Source organism: Pleurodeles waltl, chromosome 1_1 (genome assembly GCF_031143425.1).
Source record: "Pleurodeles waltl isolate 20211129_DDA chromosome 1_1, aPleWal1.hap1.20221129, whole genome shotgun sequence".
Taxonomy (NCBI): domain Eukaryota; kingdom Metazoa; phylum Chordata; class Amphibia; order Caudata; family Salamandridae; genus Pleurodeles; species Pleurodeles waltl.
In genome coordinates, this window is record NC_090436.1 from 86,658,451 (window position 1) to 86,673,938 (window position 15,488).

Consider the following 15,488-nt stretch of genomic DNA (forward strand, 5'->3'; position numbering starts at 1 on the left):
CCATGGTTTTCGTGGAGGTAAGTTTGGCACGAAAACCAATGGCGGTATGCTGGGTTGTTATCCCGAGGGTCGGATTGTGGGGGCCGCCGGGCTGGAGACTGAAGTCTCCAGCCCAGCGGCCGTTACCACCCTGGCAGTCGGTGTGTTAAAGTGGCGGTCTTGGATGGCGCTTACCGCTAAGGTCCAAATCCCATTTATTTTACCGCAGGCCCGTTGGTGGTATTAACGCTGCTTTAACACCGACCGCCAGGGTTGTAATGAGGGCCTGAGACTGCTCTTTCACAGTTATCGCACACAGAGCACCAATGTGTCAATGACCCAACAAACACCACAGTTTAAAACTTAAGGTGAACACTTGTTGTGGCAGGCCACAAATATTTGAATGCATATGTGATGACTTCAGGGTACTTAATCTGCTAGTAATCTGCTAGTAACCTCATCCAATCAATACACTCGGCCTCAAATCCAATACCCAAAATAATGGGTCCAGACAGGGTTGAGGAGAGCCGAGGAGTATGTGTCAGATTAAACAGGGAGCTCTGACATACAACAACCAAAATACCCTCTTCCACATTGTTGCTGTGTCCTCCCGTGAACCACACCTCTGCTCTAAAAGGGGAAACCCTCAGGAGGAAAGGGCAACAAGACCCAGCCTCTACAGGACCAGTCCAGGCAATACTAAATGGCACATTAAGTATTACGTGGTCCCCTGCTCCTTATGACAGTGCACCCCTTCCAAGGCTCTCCTTACCTATTGGTATGGACTTCAAAGAGTTTATTGGTGAAACTGTTGTTGTCAAAGCAGTACATTAATATGACTGATAGGCTCCCAAGATCTTTGCTCTGGACGATATTCCTAAATACACTGAATACAAACATTTTCCTTTAAACCTTTTAGAGTGTAATATGTGTTGAATCTTAAATTCTGGCTATCCCTGTATAACTACAAGTGGGGTACGTTTGTTAACTGTGTCCCATCAACGGCCTTCTTAACTAAATTGACATAAAATAATGAATAGATTCCCATATTGGAAGGAAGTTTAATTTCACTCTGCTGATTTATTACCTTTCCCATCAAAAAAGGTCCAAGGTACTTAGGTTTAAACCTATACATTCCTTTCAGCTTGATGAAATGAGTAGAAACCCAAACTTAATCACCTGATGAATATTTAGATGCTTTTGTTAAATGCTGGTCTGCATTCATTTTGTATCTTTGGCAATGGTTACATTCTCTGTTTTTTATGGATCCTGTTAACTCGTTCTTTGTTGCCCTTAAGTACTGGCACTCAAAACCTTTCTTTTCCTGTGAACTCTGTCATTCGAGGCAGGTACCCATAATTGCAGACAAATGCTGAATATTTGGCCAATGAGTGAGTAGCATTATTGCATGTGAAATCAGCCATCCACAGAAAGCCTACCCACTCTTTAGACATCTGCAGCAATTGACATCGGAGATACTGTTCGAAGAATTGATTTACTCATTCTGTTTGTTCTTCCATTTACGGGTGATAATTGAAAGGCACCAGAGCATCCACACCAATTTTACTACATAATATTTGCCAAAACCGAGAAACATATTGTGTTCCACTGTCACAGATAATAACATTGGCTATTCCATGCAACCAGACTATTTATTGCAAAAAGATGATGGCTAAGATAGATGCCTTCAGTAGCTTCTTTAAAGGGACAAAATTAGACATTTTAGAAAAGTGGTCCACCACTAGTATTGTGTAAGCATCTTCAAAAAGGAGTAACTTTACAATATAATCCATTGAAATAGTTTGCCAAGTGCTAGGAGGAAGAGGTTGTAAATACCCAGGTACTGGAGCGGTAGACACTTGATCCTGATAGACCCTTTCTCCTGAGCACAGACCGTAGAAGTTGGAATAAACCTTTTTGCATCTTAAACCATTGTTGGCAAACCAAAATATCTCTGCAACAATTCTGTTGTCTTATTTTCTACACGATGTCCTGCTAATGGATTGGAGTGACACCTCTTTAAGACTAGTCCTTGCAATTCTTTAGTAGGTAAAAGCAAATTGTAGTGTGCTTTTCTTATTAATTCCACAGGATCTGGATTTGCACTTGCTGTAAAACAATCTGTAGGGAAAATATTGACTGCTGTCTATGTTTTATCACGGTTTACCTCTTCAGATCTAAAACAAGATAGGGCATCTGTTTTACCCTTGTTGCAAGCAGGGTGATAATCATAATCTCCGAAGAAATGAGCCAATCTCAGTTGTCATTCTGATAGAACCTTAGCAGACTTCAAAAACGGAAGATTTCCATGGTTGGTTAATATAGCGACTCTGTGTTTAGCTCCTAGTAGATAGTGCCATCATTCCTCTGAACCAGTTTCGAAGGCTAAGAGTTCTTGATCCAAAAGTTTGTACTTTCTTTTTGTGGGTAAATGTTTTCTGGAAAAATATGTTACTAGATGCAATTCTCTGGTGTGTACATCTTTCTGAGACAAGACACCCCAGGTGGGCACTAGTGACCCATCAGCCTCTACCATGAAAAGTTTAGAGATGTTAGGATGTTGCAGTGTAGGAGCTTGAGTAAATGCTTCTTTTAACTCCTGAAAAGCTTTTTCTACTTCTACATTCCTTGCAAATGTGACCCGCTTTTGTACCAACCTGGCGGACTAAAATTGCAGAAAGTTTTGTATGAACCTCCAGTAGATATTGGTGAATCCGAGAAAACTTTGTATCTCTTTATCACTTCTGGGTGCATTCCACTGCAACACAGCTTCTGCTTTTTATTGATTCATTTGTGTACCCTCAGGAGAAAGAAGAAACCCAAGTAATTCAACTTATTTTGCATAAAAGCCACATTTTTCCAGTTTAGCATATAGGTTATTATGACACAACAGAGTGTGAATTTCTCTGATGTGCACAGGCGGTACTTCTATAAGGGCATAGGAGCGTTGCCCCCTGTGTTTTTTGCCCCCCCCCAAGGGGCTTCTGTATTGGAAATGTTACATAATTTGAGTATTTTTCCCACTGCCGCCGACCTGTTTGGGTGCACACAGGCGGATGCCTTTTAATCATGATGAGCGTGAGCTATGCGAGAAGAGGTGGGACTTAATTATTAACAGCAGACACCAGTTGCCACTCTGCACTTAACTGCAGTGTTAGTGCGCATGTCAGGTTGGACAGGTGTCTTTCTACAGCCAACCTGACATGCGCACATGGGGCCTCTTCTATCTCTGCACTATTAGTGAGCTGGGGATTTCAGAGACAGCCTCACCTGTCTCCTTAGGAGCGCTGGTTTTGCCTGCTCCTGTCAACCTTGGTGCAGCTTGCATGCTGTTTTCTAATGTAAACAACATGGAAGCAGCATTCAGATTTGCTTAAGAGATACGAGGAGGCCAAGACTAGCCCATAAGGGAGGCAGCGCGGGAGTGGGCATGCTCAGTGCACAGCACAAGAGGTGAGTCCTGGAAGAGTGGGAGCTGTAGTGAGGCTGTCACCTACAAGTCTTCAAGCATCCTGGGGAAACACAGAACCAGGGCACAGCATTCTCACGGACGCAGAGTGTGTACCCACTGACCCCACAGCGCTTCGTACATCTATCAGAGACTGGCTCAGCTGGCAGCAGAACAACCTCAAGGATGGGGGAAGCAGACTTCACTTTCTTCGAAAATGGACGGTAAGCCTGAGGCTGACCTCCTGTGCGCAGGACACCTGAGCCGGAGCAGATGACCACCTCTAACCTATGGAGGGGATGATACCACTGTACACTGTATTGGCCAGCACCCGTTTTCCGAAGCAGCCGTGTCAGTGCTTAATTTGTAAATAAAAACGTGCTGGTGCTCAAAGTCCTTCTCTTAAACACGCGGCTGCTGCAATTAAATGTGTGAACACGGAATACTGAGGCGGCGTAATCCTGAAGCCATCTCGGGCTTCTTAATTCTATTTACAGACACTCCCTGCCCTTTCAGTTCACTCTTGCCGCTTTCTGCTTTCTTCCTTTATGACGCTTTTTCGCTTTTCTCTTCCTCTGTCTTTCCATTATGTATCTTTTGCTCGCAGCAAATGCTTGAGGCAGAAGAATAAGCCTCGGCCCTCAAAAATAAGTGCCGGTGCTCAGCACCAGAAACAACAAGCACAAATTAAGCACTGAGCCGAGTGCATAGAGCGATCTGAATCCCTACTGGCAAACAACGGACCGAGGGGCAGATGTAGGAAGCCTTCTGCATGCCGCAAACTGCGAAAACGCAGTTTGCGGCATGCAAAAGGCCGATCGCGATGCACAACCTCAAATTGCGAGTCTGTACTGACTCGCAATTTGAGGATGCGACTCGCAAATAGGTTCCCTTCCTATTCCCTTCCTATATGCGACCGCATCGCCATGCTGAGTTGCTTTGTGACCACGAATGCGGTTGCAAACCAACTCGCAGTTACCACCCACTTGAAGTGGGTGGTAACATATTCGCGAAAGGGAAGGGGTCCTCATGGGATCCCTTCCCCTTTGTGAATGCCGAAAAAAATGGCATAGGGCCACTGCCTACTCTGAAAAAACCGAAACCAAATGGTTTCGGAAGTTTTTCTTTTTGCAACTAATTTTCCTTTAAGGAAAACGGGCTGCAAAAAGAAAAAAACAAACTGCTTTATTAAAAAAGCAGTCACAGACATGGAGGTCTGCTGTCTTCAGCAGGCCACCACCCCTGTGAGTGCATGGACTCGCTATGGGGTCTCAAAATGCGACCCACCTCATTAATATTCATGAGGTGGGTCTTTGCGACCCCATAGCGAGTCGCAGAAGGTGTCAGAGACACCTTTCTGCATGCACTTTTGCGAGTTGCAAATTGCGAGTCGGTATGACTCGCAATTTGCAACTCGCAAATTTTTCTGTACCTACATCTGGCCCTGAGAGTGGTTCAGCATGTGTGATCTGGGCCTTGATGTGGTTAGCGATGGCAGCTGCCTTGGCGAGGATGCTTGCTTACATGCTCCGAAGTGGCTGAAAAGCCAAGTACAGCGCTGGTGAACTGTCCCCAATGCGTACTTAAGAGGTATTTAGAAGAGTGAAACTTGATCTAGTGAACATTTGCGTGAAACACTCGCACTGAGAGAGCTTAATGGAAAGTGATTTTTTTTTTATTCCAGACCGCTGATGAAGAGCATAGGCCATTTTCATTCAGATGCTCTGCAATGCCCTGCCTCCTCTCTCTTAGCTTGAAGCTTTGTGTTGTCTGCTTGGCCAAACGTGTCTCTTAATTTGAAGCTTTGTGTCAGTGCTGAATTTGTAAGTAAAAAGGTGCTGGTGCCCAAAGCCCGCCTCTTAAACACGCTACTACCGCAATTAAATGTGTGAACGTTGAATACTGAGGCGGCGTAGTCCTGAAGCCATCTGGGGCCTGTTCAATCCATTTACAGCCACTCCCTGCCCCTTGAGCTCACTCTAGTAGCTTTCTAATTTTTCCCTTTGTGACACTTTTCCGTTTTTTCTTCCTCTGTCTTTCCCAAATGTGTCTTTTGCTCGCAGCAAATGCTTGAGGCAGAAGAATAAACCCCGGCCCTCAAAAATAAGTGCCGGTGCTCAGCACCAGAAACAACAAGCACAAATTAAGCACTGCTTTGTGTCCGTCTGCTTGGCCAACCTGGGCGTTTCCTATACTTTTTAGGCAAAACCTGACTGGTTTCCTCTAACAAGCAGATTGCACAGGCAAAAATGCCAATCAATTACATTTAATAATTACTGTCTCAAGGTCAACCTTGTGTTATACACCAGGCCTCTCCCTTCTGTCTCCTTTCTCTCTTCCTCCTCTTCTTTCTCCTCCTTTTCCTGCTCTCTCCCTCCTCTTGTCCCTGCTCTCTCCCTCCTCTCTATCCCTCCGCTCTCCCTCCTTTCCTTCCTCCCTCTCCTCTCTTCTTCCTTGCTCCCTCTTCCAGCACCCCATAGACTGACTCCGGACACTCTTTCATCAGGTGCAGACGGGTGAGTCGTCCATAGCACCAGTCTCGCTCTAACCCAGCCCTCTAGGCACTAATACCTCTCACTCTACCAATATAGGGCAGGAGAGTCATCCATAGCGCCAACCTCCAACCCAGCCCTCTAGGCACTAATAACCTCCAACCCAGCCCTCTAGGCACTAATAACCTCCAACCCAGCCCTCTGCTTGTCACGCTGCTCCCTGTAAACGTGAGAGCAGCAGCACTGCAGTGCAGATAATGATTTAAGCAACAAATGCACTGTGCCAGCAACAGTAATAAATTAAAAAGAATGATGGAATCATCATGTTAATGGAAATTAAATCTTTGACATGGCCCACATTTGTTTGAAGTTGTCTATGCTTCGCTACAAAGAAAACAAACATTTGATTCCAGCAGAGCTGCTGAGCTGTGAAGGGCCCATGGGGGATTCTTCCAGTCCAAGGTAGACCACTCTATAAGGTAGGCAATTGGTAGGGCGTGACAATGCCATTCGTGAGCTACTTCTCTTTAACTTGCATCTTTAAAGGCAGCCTGTGTGTTGCTAAATCAAGGGTGACATGTCCATAGGGCAATTATGTTCAAACAAACTGTTTAATAATATTGAGGCAGGCTAAATTGATGGCATGGATGGAAGCAGGAATGCAGTAAGATATGGGATAGTTTTTTATTTGTTTAATTATTTCAAGACTTCACATTCTCACTTTATAAATATTGTCACTTTCTGAAATATACCTTAAATTAATATTTGCTATTTTTGTTTCAAAGTTTTCTTGGAGCAAGAGCCCCTCCAGCTACCTTTTAATCAATCGGGCTTCCCTCATGACACAACACACATCCACAATGTTTGTGCCCAACCACTTTCAAATGTCACCAGCTGCCACTGCTGACTTGTTGTACATGTTCTTCTTTGGAGACAGAGAAGATAAGTATATCATCCAAGTAAACCATAGCATATGAATTAATAAACTCCTTCATAACAAGATTAATGAAGAATTTAAATGCATCAGGAGCATTACATTGTCTGAAAGGCAAGAAGTTATACTCATATAACCTAAATATGGTACTGAAGGCTGTCCTACATTGGTCTTCTGAGTTGACTTGATTAAGTTACAGGCCCACCTTAGATCCAATTTGGAATAAATCCTGGTAACTTTGACTTGAGCTAGTAATGTGGATATCAGCGGTAAAGGAGATGTATTTTTTAATGGTGACCTAATTTAGCACGCAACAATTTATACACACACATCTCTACACTCGCACAATCCTCCCCCTTTTTTAGGCACAAAGAACAATGAAGAGTATGCAGGCGATCTGGAATGGCAAATAAAACCTTTAGCAATATTTTCTCTGTTGTACTTTTTAAATATTCATTGTTTTGTTCAGTCACATCATAAATCCAGTTCCACAGGATCTTTGCTCCAGGTTGTAAGTCAATTCTACAGTCCAATTCCGGATGTGGAGAAAGAGAACTGGCTTTGAACACATTCCAAAAGTCTTGATACTGTTGTGGTGATTGGATCTAAATATCTTTTTGGCTGGAAGGTCTTTCTGGACTTACATCACATCCTTTATCCTTTTAATGACAATGAGTTTGACAATATTTTGATAGCTAAGAAATCTTTTCACTTTGCCAATCAATTTTGGAGGTTGTGTAAGTGTAACCACGCTCACCTCAAAATGATTTGGAAATAAGGTGTGCCAATTAGGTGAACTTCAACTTCTTCATAATGGTTTCCAGGAATTTTTCAAATGCATTAACTGTATATGGTGTGTTATAAGACCAGAAGTCAGCTTATGCTCATCAATAGCTCAGATCAGTTTGTTTTTATTGTTGAGACAATTAGGGACCTTCCACAATCTGGCGAAAGTCTGCTTAATGAAATTACTGGTAGCCCTGCAGTCTACCATTACTTGAATTAGAATTACTTTTCTGCAAACTCTATTTATGCCGAAAGAATTACATGTGACTGCCCTTTCTGAATAGATTGCACCATTTGCTGTGAGACCCTGTTTCTTAGACCTGATGATAGGATCTTAGCGATAATAGAGTTTTGTCTTTTCCCAGCACTTTTGGATACAAACTTGAGGCTACTGAAGTTGTTTTGGAATATTTACTACAGTTTTATTGAATTAATCACCCTTTTAACAATATAGACTTAACCTTTAATTTCTTTTTCTCTATCCATGGTCCTTTGAAATTGGACCCTTATGCTCACAAAAAATAACCAATTTAGTCTCTGTCTTGCCTTTTCTCCTTTGTGCTATTGCAACCTTTGATTTAATAGAAATCTATCAAGTCTGACAAGACATGGGAGGAACCACAATTTGAGGCAACAGGTATTTTAACCCATCCTTTAACCCTCTATAAAATTTGAGGCACTTTTCTCTTCGGAAGTTTTTCTTTTTGCAACTAATTTTCCTTTAAGGAAAACGGGCTGCAAAAAGAAAAAAACAAACTGCTTTATTAAAAAAGCAGTCACAGACATGGAGGTCTGCTGTCTTCAGCAGGCCACCACCCCTGTGAGTGCATGGACTCGCTATGGGGTCTCAAAATGCGACCCACCTCATTAATATTCATGAGGTGGGTCTTTGCGACCCCATAGCGAGTCGCAGAAGGTGTCAGAGACACCTTTCTGCATGCACTTTTGCGAGTTGCAAATTGCGAGTCGGTATGACTCGCAATTTGCAACTCGCAAATTTTTCTGTACCTACATCTGGCCCTGAGAGTGGTTCAGCATGTGTGATCTGGGCCTTGATGTGGTTAGCGATGGCAGCTGCCTTGGCGAGGATGCTTGCTTACATGCTCCGAAGTGGCTGAAAAGCCAAGTACAGCGCTGGTGAACTGTCCCCAATGCGTACTTAAGAGGTATTTAGAAGAGTGAAACTTGATCTAGTGAACATTTGCGTGAAACACTCGCACTGAGAGAGCTTAATGGAAAGTGATTTTTTTTTTATTCCAGACCGCTGATGAAGAGCATAGGCCATTTTCATTCAGATGCTCTGCAATGCCCTGCCTCCTCTCTCTTAGCTTGAAGCTTTGTGTTGTCTGCTTGGCCAAACGTGTCTCTTAATTTGAAGCTTTGTGTCAGTGCTGAATTTGTAAGTAAAAAGGTGCTGGTGCCCAAAGCCCGCCTCTTAAACACGCTACTACCGCAATTAAATGTGTGAACGTTGAATACTGAGGCGGCGTAGTCCTGAAGCCATCTGGGGCCTGTTCAATCCATTTACAGCCACTCCCTGCCCCTTGAGCTCACTCTAGTAGCTTTCTAATTTTTCCCTTTGTGACACTTTTCCGTTTTTTCTTCCTCTGTCTTTCCCAAATGTGTCTTTTGCTCGCAGCAAATGCTTGAGGCAGAAGAATAAACCCCGGCCCTCAAAAATAAGTGCCGGTGCTCAGCACCAGAAACAACAAGCACAAATTAAGCACTGCTTTGTGTCCGTCTGCTTGGCCAACCTGGGCGTTTCCTATACTTTTTAGGCAAAACCTGACTGGTTTCCTCTAACAAGCAGATTGCACAGGCAAAAATGCCAATCAATTACATTTAATAATTACTGTCTCAAGGTCAACCTTGTGTTATACACCAGGCCTCTCCCTTCTGTCTCCTTTCTCTCTTCCTCCTCTTCTTTCTCCTCCTTTTCCTGCTCTCTCCCTCCTCTTGTCCCTGCTCTCTCCCTCCTCTCTATCCCTCCGCTCTCCCTCCTTTCCTTCCTCCCTCTCCTCTCTTCTTCCTTGCTCCCTCTTCCAGCACCCCATAGACTGACTCCGGACACTCTTTCATCAGGTGCAGACGGGTGAGTCGTCCATAGCACCAGTCTCGCTCTAACCCAGCCCTCTAGGCACTAATACCTCTCACTCTACCAATATAGGGCAGGAGAGTCATCCATAGCGCCAACCTCCAACCCAGCCCTCTAGGCACTAATAACCTCCAACCCAGCCCTCTAGGCACTAATAACCTCCAACCCAGCCCTCTGCTTGTCACGCTGCTCCCTGTAAACGTGAGAGCAGCAGCACTGCAGTGCAGATAATGATTTAAGCAACAAATGCACTGTGCCAGCAACAGTAATAAATTAAAAAGAATGATGGAATCATCATGTTAATGGAAATTAAATCTTTGACATGGCCCACATTTGTTTGAAGTTGTCTATGCTTCGCTACAAAGAAAACAAACATTTGATTCCAGCAGAGCTGCTGAGCTGTGAAGGGCCCATGGGGGATTCTTCCAGTCCAAGGTAGACCACTCTATAAGGTAGGCAATTGGTAGGGCGTGACAATGCCATTCGTGAGCTACTTCTCTTTAACTTGCATCTTTAAAGGCAGCCTGTGTGTTGCTAAATCAAGGGTGACATGTCCATAGGGCAATTATGTTCAAACAAACTGTTTAATAATATTGAGGCAGGCTAAATTGATGGCATGGATGGAAGCAGGAATGCAGTAAGATATGGGATAGTTTTTTATTTGTTTAATTATTTCAAGACTTCACATTCTCACTTTATAAATATTGTCACTTTCTGAAATATACCTTAAATTAATATTTGCTATTTTTGTTTCAAAGTTTTCTTGGAGCAAGAGCCCCTCCAGCTACCTTTTAATCAATCGGGCTTCCCTCATGACACAACACACATCCACAATGTTTGTGCCCAACCACTTTCAAATGTCACCAGCTGCCACTGCTGACTTGTTGTACATGTTCTTCTTTGGAGACAGAGAAGATAAGTATATCATCCAAGTAAACCATAGCATATGAATTAATAAACTCCTTCATAACAAGATTAATGAAGAATTTAAATGCATCAGGAGCATTACATTGTCTGAAAGGCAAGAAGTTATACTCATATAACCTAAATATGGTACTGAAGGCTGTCCTACATTGGTCTTCTGAGTTGACTTGATTAAGTTACAGGCCCACCTTAGATCCAATTTGGAATAAATCCTGGTAACTTTGACTTGAGCTAGTAATGTGGATATCAGCGGTAAAGGAGATGTATTTTTTAATGGTGACCTAATTTAGCACCCAACAATTTATACACACACATCTCTACACTCGCACAATCCTCCCCCTTTTTTAGGCACAAAGAACAATGAAGAGTATGCAGGCGATCTGGAATGGCAAATAAAACCTTTAGCAATATTTTCTCTGTTGTACTTTTTAAATATTCATTGTTTTGTTCAGTCACATCATAAATCCAGTTCCACAGGATCTTTGCTCCAGGTTGTAAGTCAATTCTACAGTCCAATTCCGGATGTGGAGAAAGAGAACTGGCTTTGAACACATTCCAAAAGTCTTGATACTGTTGTGGTGATTGGATCTAAATATCTTTTTGGCTGGAAGGTCTTTCTGGACTTACATCACATCCTTTATCCTTTTAATGACAATGAGTTTGACAATATTTTGATAGCTAAGAAATCTTTTCACTTTGCCAATCAATTTTGGAGGTTGTGTAAGTGTAACCACGCTCACCTCAAAATGATTTGGAAATAAGGTGTGCCAATTAGGTGAACTTCAACTTCTTCATAATGGTTTCCAGGAATTTTTCAAATGCATTAACTGTATATGGTGTGTTATAAGACCAGAAGTCAGCTTATGCTCATCAATAGCTCAGATCAGTTTGTTTTTATTGTTGAGACAATTAGGGACCTTCCACAATCTGGCGAAAGTCTGCTTAATGAAATTACTGGTAGCCCTGCAGTCTACCATTACTTGAATTAGAATTACTTTTCTGCAAACTCTATTTATGCCGAAAGAATTACATGTGACTGCCCTTTCTGAATAGATTGCACCATTTGCTGTGAGACCCTGTTTCTTAGACCTGATGATAGGATCTTAGCGATAATAGAGTTTTGTCTTTTCCCAGCACTTTTGGATACAAACTTGAGGCTACTGAAGTTGTTTTGGAATATTTACTACAGTTTTATTGAATTAATCACCCTTTTAACAATATAGACTTAACCTTTAATTTCTTTTTCTCTATCCATGGTCCTTTGAAATTGGACCCTTATGCTCACAAAAAATAACCAATTTAGTCTCTGTCTTGCCTTTTCTCCTTTGTGCTATTGCAACCTTTGATTTAATAGAAATCTATCAAGTCTGACAAGACATGGGAGGAACCACAATTTGAGGCAACAGGTATTTTAACCCATCCTTTAACCCTCTATAAAATTTGAGGCACTTTTCTCTTCGGGTTAGTTTGCCTCAGCAGCCAGAGGATCAAAGGTTGGTAGATAGGTTATCAGATCTTACTTTCCTTGCTTCCAACTTAACAACTCATTATCCTCTTTGATTGCTGAAAAATTGTGCAATAATATGTTAACTGTCTCAATCAGTGGAATAGATCAGAATACAGCCACTCCTCCCAGATAAGACTGATCAAACGCTACCTTATACTGTTTATCTGGAAAAGTACTGGGTCTCCAAAGAAAATGAAGTTAACACTGATTTATAAAAATTCCAAATGTTTTCACATCACTTAAAATCATTATGGAGGGGCAAATGGAATTACAGGAGGTGTTATCACACGAAGAGTCTGTGCTCCAATGACTGCCAGTGTGGGTACTTCCACAGACATAAAACCACTAACTCTATGTAGGTATGTGGGACTCTTGGCCTATACCTGCCGTGCTATTAATTACCAGTTTTTTCCAAATACTGGAGGATGCAAAAGGTCACAGTTGGAGATCTACCAGAGAAGGCAAGGACCACTGACTAACTCCTGCAATCGAGGAAGCTACTGCCTAAATGTGGTCTCACCTATGTGTTAATGCAGTGGTGGAAACATGGGACTGGACATACTCTTTTCACAAATCATGTTTTTCTCTCTGTGACTCCTGTCATTTTAGCTAAATCATCTGATGTAACACCCGGTGGATCCAGGGCAATCAGGTGTACCAAGTTTCGTGGGAACGCTTCACTCTCAGAACTACACGTAGATCAACCTACTGCCCTAATTTTCAGTGTTCAACCACTAAGGGTACTGTTCAAGACTGCACAACTGGAAAAACAGGGAAGAAGGGGAATGGGAATAGACAGTTTGACCGGCGAATATTTGCACCTGTTTTTTCAAAACCTCTAAGGCACATACTTAAACATTACGTTTCATACTCAATACTTGAATTAATTCTTTGCCCCAAACTCTTCACTCCCTTAACCAGAATCATACTCCTACCAAACATTGTTCATTGCCTTTTAACCCTGTCATTGATAGTCAGTGGAGGCTTACTGAAGACTCCAAAGGAGGGGCAGAATAAGCTGATAAGTATCTCTTCTAGATGTCTTTCACTTATTATCAATAATGCCTTTTTAATTTAAGTAACTTACTTTCTTCAGAAAGCTGACTTTGTGTAATTCAAACATCAACACAAATTCAGAAGGAAAAACTATAAGCAATTCACCGGAGGACAATGAGTATTTATGCAAACTCATTGTTTTTTGGGGGTGACGTTCATGCAACATGTTCAAAAATAAGGAAAGACTAAGGGGCTTATTTAAGGAAAGTGACTCTTCACCCAGTGCAGTGCCACTTTCCTTGCGTCCCTTAGCGTCCCACTACCACCACCACGTGTGCACTGTATCTAAGATACGGCTCACCATGGCGGTAGTTAGGGAACTAGCGTCAAAATTATGGACGCTAGCTCAGAGCTTTGCAGGATTTGCGTCAAAAACATTGACGCAAATCCTGCAAAGTCCATTAAGGCCCATTGTAAACAATGGTGTGGCTCCTTTTAACGCCTGCTCTGAGCAGGCGTTAATAATGGCAAAAAATAAATGACACAAAGAAATCTCTTAGATTTGCCTTGCGCAGGTATAATGTAGCGCAAAGGGTTACAAAGTGGCGCACTGCATGCATTGCGCAACTTTGTAAATTTGGGGCTGCGATTTTGACCTTGTTGGGCCACATTATCGTACAAAAAATGACACTAATGTGGCACAAGGAGGCGCTAGGGGCTCCTAAATCTTTCCCAAAGAGTCCTTGTGTTGACCTTGTGCAGAGCAGCGAAAATACAAATAAATAGAAAACTATTGCTTTTCCACAATTCTTACATAGACAGCACCAGTTCATCCATGAGCCTACAAACACAGTTTAAAACTCACTGTGAAGACTTATTGTGGCAAGGAACAAATATTCTGCGTAACTGCTAAATTTAGCATATTTAATCGTCTGGTAACTTCAACCAAGCAACACTTTCAGCTTCAAAACCAAGGGCCTCATTTATGAAGTTCTGGCACAGAGCAGTCTGCAAGGATTCTTGCTGCGCTACCCTGCATCAAAAGAAAATGGCAGGAATGCACCGTTATTTATGAGCTACGGTGCACTCCTGTCCTTTTTCCCTGCACTGGATCACAATGGGCTTCCATGCGCCAACGCAGGTACCCTTGCATCATGGTGCAAGGGTGTCTGCGTTGCAGGGGTGATTGTTTTTTGGGCAGGAAAGGATACCTTCCTGCACAAAACCAATCACAAAGGAGGGAGAATGCAGCAGACATAGAAAAAGAAAAAACAAGGAGAAATAAAGGCATTTCTCCTCTTTGCACCTCCCTTACGCCTCCCCTGGGGAGGCGTAGGCTTTTGACGCATTCCCAGGTTTACGAAATCTCATAAATCTGGGAATGTTTCAAACGCCATGGGTTACGCGCGAATGCCAACGTAATACCAATGGCACGGCACACCTCCCTGTCACAGGGTGAGGTAATGTAGCGACTTGCACTGTGTTGCCTCAGTCCCTATCTACAAGACCATCAAAAGCCACGCAGCGTGGCTTTACGTGGCCTTGTAGGTATGGCCCTGCAGTGTGCACCGCTGGAGGTCACTAAAAGTGACGTTCCGGTGGTGCACAGGGCCTTGTAAATAAGCCCTCAAATATCCAAAAGAAAGACAGTGGAGCAGAGAGCCGAGGAGTATGTGTCAGATAAAACAGGAGCTTCAACATATGAGGGCCATCAGGTACCCTCCTGGATACCGACTGTAGGAAAGTGTCCCTTTTTGACATGCTCACCCCGCATTTTGCCTGGTAATCGATGTGATTGTGACATAAAGTGCATTGAGTACCTGATATCCAGTCCCTAGTTCCAGATCTTTTTCCCTAAACTGTACAATTATTCCCCAAACAGCAATACTTTTGGCAGCACTGTAAGTCCCTAGTAAACGGTACCCCAGGTACCTAGGACAGTGGTAACAAAGAGGGTCCCTAAGGGCTGCAGCATGTACTGTGCCACCCTAAGAGACCCCTCGCCTAGATTATGCAATCTGCCATTGCAGGCTACATGTCTTGGTGCAGTTAAAGTGAAAACACATGGCACACAGCCTGTGTGCCAAGCCCAGTAACACTGCATGCAATATATGTAAGTCATTGCTACAGCAGGCCTTCCAGTCCAAAGGCAGGGAGCATTATATTTTGTGTATGGACATATCTTCAAGTCAAGATATGCTCCTATTATGCCTTTGTCGATTCGTTAGTAATCAGGGAAGCCATTGTTAAGTATGTGTGCTGGACACTGGTCAATACCCCAGCTCAATGATGGCTTCACAGAAACCAGGGATGTTTGGTGTCAAACA